The sequence below is a fragment of the Solanum stenotomum genome, unplaced genomic scaffold, assembly GCF_019186545.1.
Source record: "Solanum stenotomum isolate F172 unplaced genomic scaffold, ASM1918654v1 scaffold6733, whole genome shotgun sequence".
NCBI classification, from domain to species: Eukaryota; Viridiplantae; Streptophyta; class Magnoliopsida; order Solanales; family Solanaceae; genus Solanum; species Solanum stenotomum.
Window position 1 is genome coordinate 31,319 of NW_026036338.1, and position 11,314 is coordinate 42,632.

The window sequence follows — 11,314 nt, forward strand, 5'->3', positions numbered from 1 at the left end:
TAGGAGTTTGGGGTTCTAAATCAATTTTGTTTGGGGGTTCACATGTTAATATACATATATTGATTTAATTTTCTAATACAAATATAGGGTCTACGAAAAAGCTAGTGGGTTCGTCCGAACCCATGAACCCCCACCTAGTGGGACCCACGTCACCGAGAATTTAACATTGATAAAGATTGTTAAAGTCTTTACCGGTATTGGTTAAGTGTCAATAGATCCAATGTAGCTAAATGCTTTAGAGACATATACAAAGAGTGTTAATTGCCGCTAAAAATACATATTTAGCGACAATTGAGCTATTATCATCAATTAATTGCCGCTAGAGATCATTTTTTATGTAGTGATTAGGGATAAATTTATTGGAAAATTTTTGGTCTTGGTTGGTAGGACTTGTTTTGCCATGGTTGATGAGAGTTGTTATGTGCCCTAATTTTAAACTCATATATAATTGGACCATAGTTTTTGGCTAGATTGACTAGTGATATAATATATATCATATATGGGGTTTTGTACCTAAAAAGTGAAATAAATTGCCAATAATTGGCAATTGTAGTGGTCCTGGTGGAAGCTTTTTATTACTTCTTTTTGATACAAAATGAAGTAAAATGCTAGCAAAAATTGAACCTAACAAAAGTGTTGGGGTTTATTTGCCCTGATTTCTTACCATAAATAGGTTTTCCTTTTAGAAAAAGGTTTTAATATTTTACTAGTCCTTTTCTTGTAGGAAAGGTGTAGGATTCTATAAATATAGGCTTGTTCCTTCTAACTTAATTAGCATTCACAATGTAGTCTTAAAGGCTTTGAGAGTTTTGGCTAGGGAGAGAATTTGTGGGTCACAAGCTTGATACGTTATCACTTGTGTGAACCTCCCATGTATTCCGAGTGAATTGGTTGAGGTTATTTCTCTCTATATTTTGTACTCTCATGTTTATATAGTGGATTGCTCATCTCCTTTGTGGACGTAGCTCTATTGACCGAACCACGTTAAATCTTTGTGTCTTTGTATATTTCTCGTTTGTCTTCTTACTCATGGTCTTTCGAGGTTTGCTTTGCTAACTTCCCCGTTACACCTGCTTTTTTCGGTCCTAACAAAAAGTGTAAAATAATCCATAGTACTCTTCTATTTCATTCAACTTCAACACTCTTATTAATGTAAGAAATATGCAACTCAAATGCTTATTACTTATATATGTTTTGTCAAGGACCAAACGTAAAAAATTCAAACATATATCTTAAAAAATGTTAATGGTAGAAAACACCAACTATCATTTTTTTCGCCAGTGGCATACTCCAATTATCACATGATTCTTTTTTCCTTCCTGAATTATTATCATTATGTATTGAAACATACCTCGAAGCTGACTAGATCAACTATTCGTTGTTCTTTTTTTTCTATCCCAACTATCGCTATTTTATTATTCAAACTTAGGACTATAGTCAAGAAATTCATTTAGATTAATTTTCTAATACAAATATAGGGTCTACGAAAAAGCTAGTGGGTTCGTCCGAACACATGAACCCCCACCTAGTGGGACCCACGTCATCGAGAATTTAACATTAATAAAGATTGGTAAAGTCTTTACCGGTATTGGTTAAGTGTCAATAGATCCAATGTAGCTAAATGCTTTAGAGACATATACAAAGAGTGTTAATTGCCGCTAAAAATATATATTTAGCGGCAATTGAGCTATTATCATCAATTAATTGCCGCTAGAGATAATTTTTTATAGTGATTAGGGATAAATTTATTGGAAAATTTTTGGTCTTGGTTTGGTAGGACTTGTTTTGCCATGGTTGATGAGAGTTGTTATGTGCCCTAATTTTAAACTCATATATAATTGGACCATAGTTTTTGGCTTGATTGACTAGTGATATAATATATATATCATATATGGGGTTTTGCACCTAACAAGTGAAATAAATTGCCAATAATTGGTAATTGTAGTGGTCCTGGTGGAAGCTTTTTATTACTTCTTTTTGATACAAAATGAAGTAAAATGCTAGCAAAAATTGAACCTAACAAAAGTGTAAAATAATCCATAGTACTCTTCTATTTCATTCAACTTCAACACTCTTATTAATATAAGAAATATGCAACTCAAATGCTTATTACTTATATATGTTTTGCCAAGGACCAAACGTAAAAAATTCAAACATATATCTTAAAAAATGTGAATAGTAAAAAATACCAACTATCATTTTTTCGCCAGTGGCATACTCCAATTATCACATGATTCTTTTTTTCTTCCTAAATTATTATCATTGTGTATTGAAACATACCTCGAAGCTGACTAGATCAACTATTCGTTGTTCTCTTTTTTCTATCCCAACTATCGCTATTTACTCAATTAGGTGTGTTTCATTACAAAAATAGTGATAATTCAAATAGAAAAAAGGGATCTGATTATTAAAGTATGAAACTCGTAGAAATTGAAGTGATAGTCTAGATGCATTTTTAACCATTGTCTCTCTTTTTACTATACAAAAATTAAAATTCAAACACATTTTTGAAGAACGTGTGCAATTCAAAGACCATAATTTCTGTTGTGAAAATATTAGTTACTTTTTAATTAATTACTATCATTTTTTATTATTCAAACTTAGGACTATAGTCAAGAAATTCAGTTAGAATTATTTTATTCTTTCAAGTTTTTCAAGAGTTAAACTAAATAAACTTTGATCAATAATTTAGAATTAATTATGTTTGATCATCATATTCATCTTATGAGAAGCATTGCAACTTATAGTATTTTACTTACAATTTTTAAATTTTTAAAGTTTAATTTGAAAATATTGAAATGATTTGATCAAATTTAGCTCTCAATTAGTTAAATTCACGATCGAGAAACAAACGTGACAACTGTTTTGAGATCGAATGAGCATGTGACTATTTCATGAATAAAAATAGTTATTATAGACCAAAAAGGTTCCACAAAAGTCAGGCCTTAGTAATTACTCTACAAATCCATTTTTTTTCACACTATGCTAGTAGATAATAGAACCAAGAAAGTTTACTCACAAGTTTTTATTCACATTGCCTATTATTTTTGGAATATATATAAACTTCCTTACATATCAAGTATCAACATATATTGTCAATAGAGTGGGGGAGCTTTAGTTTGCATCATGAATTATTATATACTTGTGTTGACATCAATTTTTGCTTTGATTTTTCTAGCAAAATTGTCCAGTAGGGGCACCAAAAAACTTCCACCAGGTCCATCACCATGGCCAATTATTGGAAATCTTCACTTATTAGGTGCAAAACCTCGTGTATCACTAGCCAATCTTGCAAAAACTTATGGTCCAATTATGAGTTTAAAAATAGGACAAATGAGAGTAGTGGTTATTTCTTCATCGATCATGGCAAAACAAGTACTTCAAAAACAAGACTTAGACTTTTCAAGTAGATTTATTCCTAAGGTAGTTCAAGCACAAAACTATTGGGATTTTTCTGTGGTATGGCTTCCTGTTTGTCCTCAATGGAGAACAATTAAGAGAATTTTGAACACAAATATCTTTTCTTACAAAAGGCTTGATGCAAATCAACATCTAAGGTCTCAAAAAGTGAAAGAATTGATTGCTTATTGTGAAGAATGTAGTCAACAAGGTGAAGCTTTGAATGTAGGTCATGTTGCTTTCAAGACTATTATCAATATGTTGTCAAACACCCTTTTCTCTAAGGACTTGGTTGACCATTTATCGAATTCTAAGGTAGAGCGCCCCACCCTTTGTTTTGATTTTTTCTTTTGTATTGAATGATGGATACATTAGATATATAACTATTTTCAAAATTTAAAGGTCGAGTTGAAGGACGCGATCTTTGGCATCATACATGAGGCTGGTAAGATCAACCTAGTGGATTTTTTTCCCATACTAGAAAACATTGATCCTCAAAGAATAAGGTATCACACAAACATCTATTTTGATAAGTTGTCTAAGCTTTTTGATGATTTGTTAAATGAGCGACTGGAGGAAAAGAAAATGAACCATGATGAAAAGAGTGATTTTTTGGAAGTGGTTCTCAACCACAGTGCACAAAATCCCAAAGAGATCGATCAAAATCATATAAAATCCATGTTCCTAGTTCGTGCTCTTCTCTTTTATTCTTTTAATTATTAAATATGCTAGTTAGTTAAAATGTTTTTTCAAGTTTATTAAGAGAATTATAAAACGTTACAGGACTTAATTGTTGGTGGTACTGATACATCTACAATTACATTAGAATGTGCAATGGCAGAAATACTAAGACAATCAGAGATTATGAAGAAAGCCCAAGCTGAGCTTGCACTTCGTTGGAAAAGGAAAAAGGATAGAGGAAGTTGATGTATCCCGACTCCCTTACTTGCAATTTATCGTCAAAGAAACATTAAGAATGCACCCACCATCTCCATTCTTAGTCCCCCGCAGAGTAGATCAGGATGTTGAATTGTGTGACTATATCATCCCCAAGGGTTCACTAGTACTAGTGAACGCATGGGCAATTGGTCGAGATTCTACTTTTTGGGAGGACCCTTTGGTATTTAAACCCGAGAGATTCCAGAGTTTAGAATTAGATGTGCGAGGAAAAGATTTTGAATTGATTCCATTTGGTGCTGGTCGAAGAATATTCCCTGGCTTGCCACTTGCATTGAGAATGGTCCCAGTAATGTTGGGCTCGATGTTGAATTCGTTCAATTGGAAACTTGAGTCTGGCATTGAGCCAAAAGATTTAGACATGAATGAGAAATTTGGTTTCATCACACCCAAAGCTCATCCATTACTAGCTATCCCATCTCCTCTTTGATGTTATCGATTGGTCAATAAATACTTATCCATATTCGAGTTTACACCAAATCATATATGATGTAAACATTGAGTAAGCGAAAGTTTTATCATTTTCTTTAAAACCATATATAGGAGAATAAAAGTAAGAAGATCATGATGCTCAGAATAAATATTGTAACACTGTTCAAATTTTGAAGACACCTATATACATATGTATTCTTATAAAAGAATAATAATAAGTCTTCGCAACAATGAATTATCTATCTTTTTTTTTACCAGTGTTGAAGTTTGGTTTCATCACACCCAACGCTCATCCTTTACGAGTTTTCCCATCTCCTCTTTGATGTTGCCAGTCGGTTGGTAAGTACTTATCCACACTCGAATTTACACCAAATCATATATCTCATGACATTAATTAATTCACTATTGGTATGATATAAATATTGAGTGCACGTAAGTTTTACCTCGTCCGGCCTAGATGATTGTGAATAAATGTACTTGTTGGGTTTAGCAAGGAGTGAATGGGAAATAAAAAGAGAAAATGGAAAGTGGAAGAACCAATGAAAGTGGGGGAACCAATTTTGGAGGGAAAATGAAAAGTCATCATTGCAAAAGTGCAAATGAAAGGTCATTTTTACCATATCGGTAGAAGAAAGGAAATTGTTGTCCTTATATTAGGAAACACTTCCTTTAGTTCTTAAAGGGTTAAGAAGAAGGTGCCCCCTCGCGCTGTCATCGTCGCTCGCTCGGCTTCGGCTTGGGCTTCGGCAAATGATTGATTGATAATATTTTTGGACAAAATTTATTTAATCAATCTTGTTAAATCATTTCCTTTCTCTTATAAATTAATTCAGAATGTTAATTAAATAACAGAATTAATTTGGCGCAACTGAATTTATTTGAAATTCACGTGTAACGGTAATCCTTCCAAAAAGTCGTTACTTTTCCCAAACGGTATTCCTTCCGAAAAGTCGTTACTTTTCCCAAAGGACACAATGTTCGGGAAAAATATGGGTTTGAACAGATGTGTTCCTTGCTGCAAATGGCTATAAATAAGAGGTCTTTTTCGTTTTTTCAAACACTGAAATTTTTCCTCTCTGCATACATTTTCTTACATAAATAAAATTGTCAATCGACTGAGTCTGTGTGTGCTCTTGTTGCTGTTCTTGCGTTCGCTGAAGTTATTGAAGTTTGAGGTACCGCTACTTCTTTAACAGGTTAATCCGTTTTATCTTGGGAGGAATTAATTTGCAACCTCGGGTACAGTGAGGGGATTAAATTTCTTAAGGAAACACAGTGGTTTCTGTGGACTCGGATTAAAAATCATTCTATCAATTTCATCTTTTTTCTGTTTCTGTATTTTTTTACTAACCTGAATACATGAGATAACAGTACTATTGTTTAAATTTTGAAGACACATTGTGAAGAGCTATGTTGTTTAGACCCTCCAAAAACACTAGGTTATATCTTTGAAAAGTCTGAGCAAGTTAGGTGAAGAGAGGATTAAAATGTTTTTGTTTGGTTCTTTCGAGTAAGTTTAACCAAACGCCCCTTATTCCTTATAGTAAATAGCAAATCACTACATGAAACAATACTCGAATAATGAGTACTAACATCATATGAAACAAAACATCATATGTCCAAGGTACCATTTGCGTCTTATTGTGTGAGGGACGAAAAAAATAAAATTCTCCGTCAAATAGGAGAGGGAATAGCTCGCAAAGGACGGGCTTTGGCTAAAGTGATACCAAATTTCTCCTCCATGTCTAGTGGCTTCTTCAAGTTTCCAATCGAAAGAATTAAAGAGTGAATCCAACATTACTGGAACCATTCTCAATGCTGCTAGTGGTAATTCAGGGCATATTCTTTGACCAACACCAAATGGAATTAGTTCAAAATCTTTTCCTCGTACATCCACTTCTTAATCCAAGAACCTCTCATGTTTAAACACCAAAGGATCTTCCCACGAAGCTGGGATCTTGACCATTTGTCCACACATTAACTAGTACCTATATGAGCATTAGTGTCAAATTTAGCTCATGTGTTGAAATTTCATATGTATAATTTGATGCTTTATGATAATGACTATATTTCAATCACCAAGATGGAAAGGGGGCTATTTGGAAATCTCAACATATGTAGTATTTAGTCTGAGTAGCATGATTGAAGCTTCTTAGCACTCAACTATCCCACTAACTAAAAGTAAGCTTTTTGATATTTTCCTTTTACTTAACTTGGATGGAAATCGATTAGTATTTTGATGATTTATTTTTATCATTAAATATTGATAATATCGTTCAAGTATATATTAGTCGTAGCAATAATATGAAGTTAAAATACGTAATTATAAAGAGAAATTGATCTTCATGAGTTGTAATTAGTTCATATCCTCATCTCTTGTGTTCCCTTTTTCTTTATTGGTGCTTGATATATTTATTGAAGTTTCGATTAACTCAGATTCACGCCGAATAAATTTTATACATGTATGGTTCTTTTAACATAGAAGAATACAAAATCTTTTCAAGGATGAATAATCCATCTTTGTTCCAAGGTATCTATTAACTAGTTTCTAGAAAATCACTGCACTTGCACTATAAATTACTTTTATTTGACAAGGAACATGAAAAGTTCACATAACTTCCGGAAGCTGATGAGTCCTCAAATTGGACTCATTTAGGGCTTTATTTTAATAGAATTAGTATCCTCAAATGCCTCTTTTATCCCAATATCTAATAAAAACTCTTAAGTTTCAGGTATTTGAAGATTTAAGGAAAACATGGACACTATGTCGCAAAAAGGAACAAAAAGAGTGAAAAGAGTGAAGAAATGGATGCCTGAGCATCGCCAACTCCACTTGGCAAATTTCCAAAGAGTCTTACTCTGCCTTTTGTTCCAATGTGTTGAGCCCTGAAGGAAGAGGATCAAATCGGCGGTGAAAAGGAGCAGTCAGCGTGTCGTCGAACAGTTCCGCGAAGCAGTACTATACCACCCAATGATCCAGAACGCAGAGATGTTGTAGTCAAGCAAGGAAGGCGATGAACCAGACGATGGGCGAATCGCCGAGTTGATTGGTGTTCCCACTAACCTTGCCGAATAATCCGTTGCAGCATTAATTCTGAACACTATAAATACTAGCTCTATATTAGTTTTAAGTATCAAGTTTCATTAGAATACTCACAATTAGATATTTTATTTTGTAACTCTTATTTTTGCTCAAGTTTGAGAGGGTTTTGAAGACTTGAAAAAAAAAGGGTTTCATTGATTCTTCTTTCTTTGCCTAAATCAAGACTTATTTCTCTATACCCATTTGATTTCAACATCATTGAAGGTATAATTTTCTATTTCTTGATGTGTGGCTAAAAACCCCCATTCTTGGGGTGTGATTTAGCAAATATGAGTTAATATTGTTATTGGGTCTTGCTAGTTGATGGTTTAAATGTGGTTTAATGGTGATTTCACCTAGTGGTTGTTGTGAAATTGTTGAGCATAAGTTCAAGAAACCAGTTGTGTTAGCCGGGCCAATATTGCCCGAACCAATAGAGACTTCAAATACAGAGGAAAATTGGTCAAAATGGCTCAAAAATTTCCAAGAAAAGACGGTTATTTTGTGTGCATTTGGTAGAGAATGTAATCTCAAGAAAGATCAATTTCAAGAACTGGTTTTGGGACTTGAACTTACTGGTTATCCATTTTAGCTGCTTTACAACCGCCTATTGAAGCTGAGACAATCGAAGAGGCATTACCAGAAGGTTTCAAAGAGAGAACACAAGGGAAATGCATTGTTCATTCAGGATAGACAGAGCAACAATTGATGTTATCTCATCGTTCTGTTGGATGTTTTGTCACTCATTGTGGCGGGAACTCGTTATCGGAGGCCATGATTAATGAGTGTCAATTGGTTTTAGTATCAAATTTTGGTGATCAATTCATAAATTCAAGATTGTTTGGTGGAGACTTGAAAGTTGGAGGGGAAAAGGGACGGATTTTGGTGTGTTAATTTGGGTGTTTTAATTAGGATTCCTTATAGAGGAAATTGGGTGGGTATTGGTTATGGGCAAAAAAAATGGTCAAACGGGTAGTTCAATAGGATTAAGACACGTGTAAGAAATTAGGGATTCGTTAGTGAGAGGGGTATATGTGTACCTGTAATTAGACGGCAGGGGCTTATGTGGACGCAAAGTATAACGGAGGGCATATGCATACCATTTATTAAAGTTCGGGGGTAAATCCATCCTTTTTCCCAATTATTAATAACAAGTAGAAAATAACAATATTATAAAAAAATTATTAAAATAAAACTAACAATACTTGTGTTAGTCGTCATATTTCTTTGATACAGTGATCAAATAATATAACATAATAACGAAAGCAATTAATATGAATTTAGAGAGCATCCTTCCTAAGCACGATATAAATTGCATTTTCCCATAGAAGAAAAGTCGAGAAATTAAACTTTAGAGATATCTGATCGATGGGAGATTTGGTGCGTATATATACTCAAAAAGGTTGAAAATATCTAGATTCGCAGCATGTAGAGTCTAGAAAGGGGAGCACTTTGCTACCAGAAGTTTCTCCATTTTCAAGGTCCAAACCAGAATATTTAGTTAAGGATGGAGAAATCAATGGGGAATTTATACTTAAAAACGGGTCACGTGAACCTATGGTCATCTGATTAAACTTGGTATATTATTCGTATAATTTTTAAAGTATATTTAGTATAATCAGAGACGAATTCAAGATTTAAAAATTGCAACTATCTTGTATTATCTTAATTTAGGCATTAGCGAAACTTTTTCAACCACGATTAAAGGATATGAGTTTAAGCCTATTAGGTAATATGTAGACTTTAACTTTCTTAAAATAATTGAGTGTGATAGCTCAACGATCCAGGCGGGTTTGTTATAGTGGATGGTCATGATCAGTTTGAATCCCCTATCTAGCAATTTAGATATGCAATAGTTGTGTGCTTGAATGGCATTAGGAATAAATCTATATGTTGAAAAAGCATGATCTTGAGTTTTAAGGATTTGTTTTGCAATGGTTGATGAAGAAATGACCACTGTTGTTATTTGACCTAATTTTTAAACTCATAATTGGACCATAAATTTTTGCAAGATACCTGGGATTTTGCACCTAATAAGTGAAGATTTCCAATAATTGGCCATGGTGATGGACCTGGTGGAAGTTTTTTGGTGCCTATGCTGAACAATTTAGCTAGAATATAAAGAATTGTATTAGTGGCAACTTTTATCGCCACCAAAAGATTAATTCGTCGCCACTAAAGATTGTATTAGTGGCAACGTTTGTCGCCACCAAATGATTAATTAGTTGCCACTAAAAGACTGTATTAGTGGCAACTTTTGTCGCCACCAAAAGATTTATTCGTCGCCACTAAAGGATAGTATTAGTGGTAACTTTTGTCGCCACTAAAAGAGTGTATTAGTGGCAACTTTTGTCGCCACCAAAAAGTTAATTAGTCGCCACTAAGGGATTGTATTAGTGGCAAGTTTCGTCGACACCAAAAGATGAACTAGAAAAGATAGTATCCAAAAAAATGTTTAAAGACCATTGAAACTTTAAAATTTTTCCCAATTTAGGTGTCTTACATTTTTTTTAATCGACGTTGATCAAACGCTACATCCAAAGCATTACCTTGTTGACTATATTTTTCACAATAATCAATCAATTCTTTTACCTTAGGAGATCTTAGAAGTTGATTTGCATCAAGCCTATTTGTAGACAAGCTATTTGTGTTCAATATTCTTCGAAGCATTCGCCATTGAGGACAAACAAGAAGCCATCTGTCATTCCTCGAGCCTACACCCCGGGTGGGACTGACACTCGAGAACCACTATTGGCCCAAGCGAATCATTGGCCTGACTTACTACTCAACGGAAGACTCTAAACATATAAAAGAAATCAAAATGCAACTTTACTCAAGATAACTTGGAATGTTTTAGAAATATTATCTTTAATGTTTTTAAAATAAACATTCAACTAGCCAAAGTGGCAACTCAAGTCTGGTAATCAACATAATTGAAATGACAAGACTAAACAACTAATAACTAAATGTCTATGAAGCCTCTAACAACTGAGATGGACATCGGGACAAGACCCATAACATCCAAATAATCTAGAATAATAAAGAAATAAAAGGGAAATCCTCCGGAAGCAAGGAGGCTCACCAACTGACTCTGACTGGATAAACGAAGCGCTGGATGCTCATCCTGGTTACCTGTATTTGCATAATAAAATAATGCAGGCCAAATGACGCCAGTACATTGAATGTACGATTATGCGAGGGGAAATCTAAACAACACATAATCTTGAACTGAAATTTGAAAGAAACACTTACCTCAACTTTACTCAACTCATGGATACTTAACTCAATGCAAAAATAAACAACAATAAAGATGTTGTTTATGTAAAGTATTTAAAAACTAGGTAGCAATTCAATGTATTGAGAAATACGATAATAACTCAATGTATATATAATAAAGTAATATACCTTTGTGGGAGTTTCTCTAACCGACAACCATCACTATGA

General features: G+C 33.7%; 1 protein-coding gene and 1 pseudogene across 1 annotated transcript in view; both read left to right on the forward strand.

The window, feature by feature from the left end:
* The first annotated feature begins 3,126 nt into the window (after positions 1-3,126).
* Positions 3,127-4,786, forward strand: LOC125852916 (geraniol 8-hydroxylase-like; annotated as a pseudogene).
* The window catches only part of LOC125852918 (geraniol 8-hydroxylase-like), a 47,361-nt gene continuing 39,249 nt past the window's right edge, over positions 3,203-11,314 (forward strand). The window contains exon 1 of the mRNA XM_049532604.1: positions 3,203-3,259. The gene's annotated coding sequence lies outside the window, so the exon portion shown is untranslated. The remainder of the gene's footprint in view (positions 3,260-11,314) is intronic.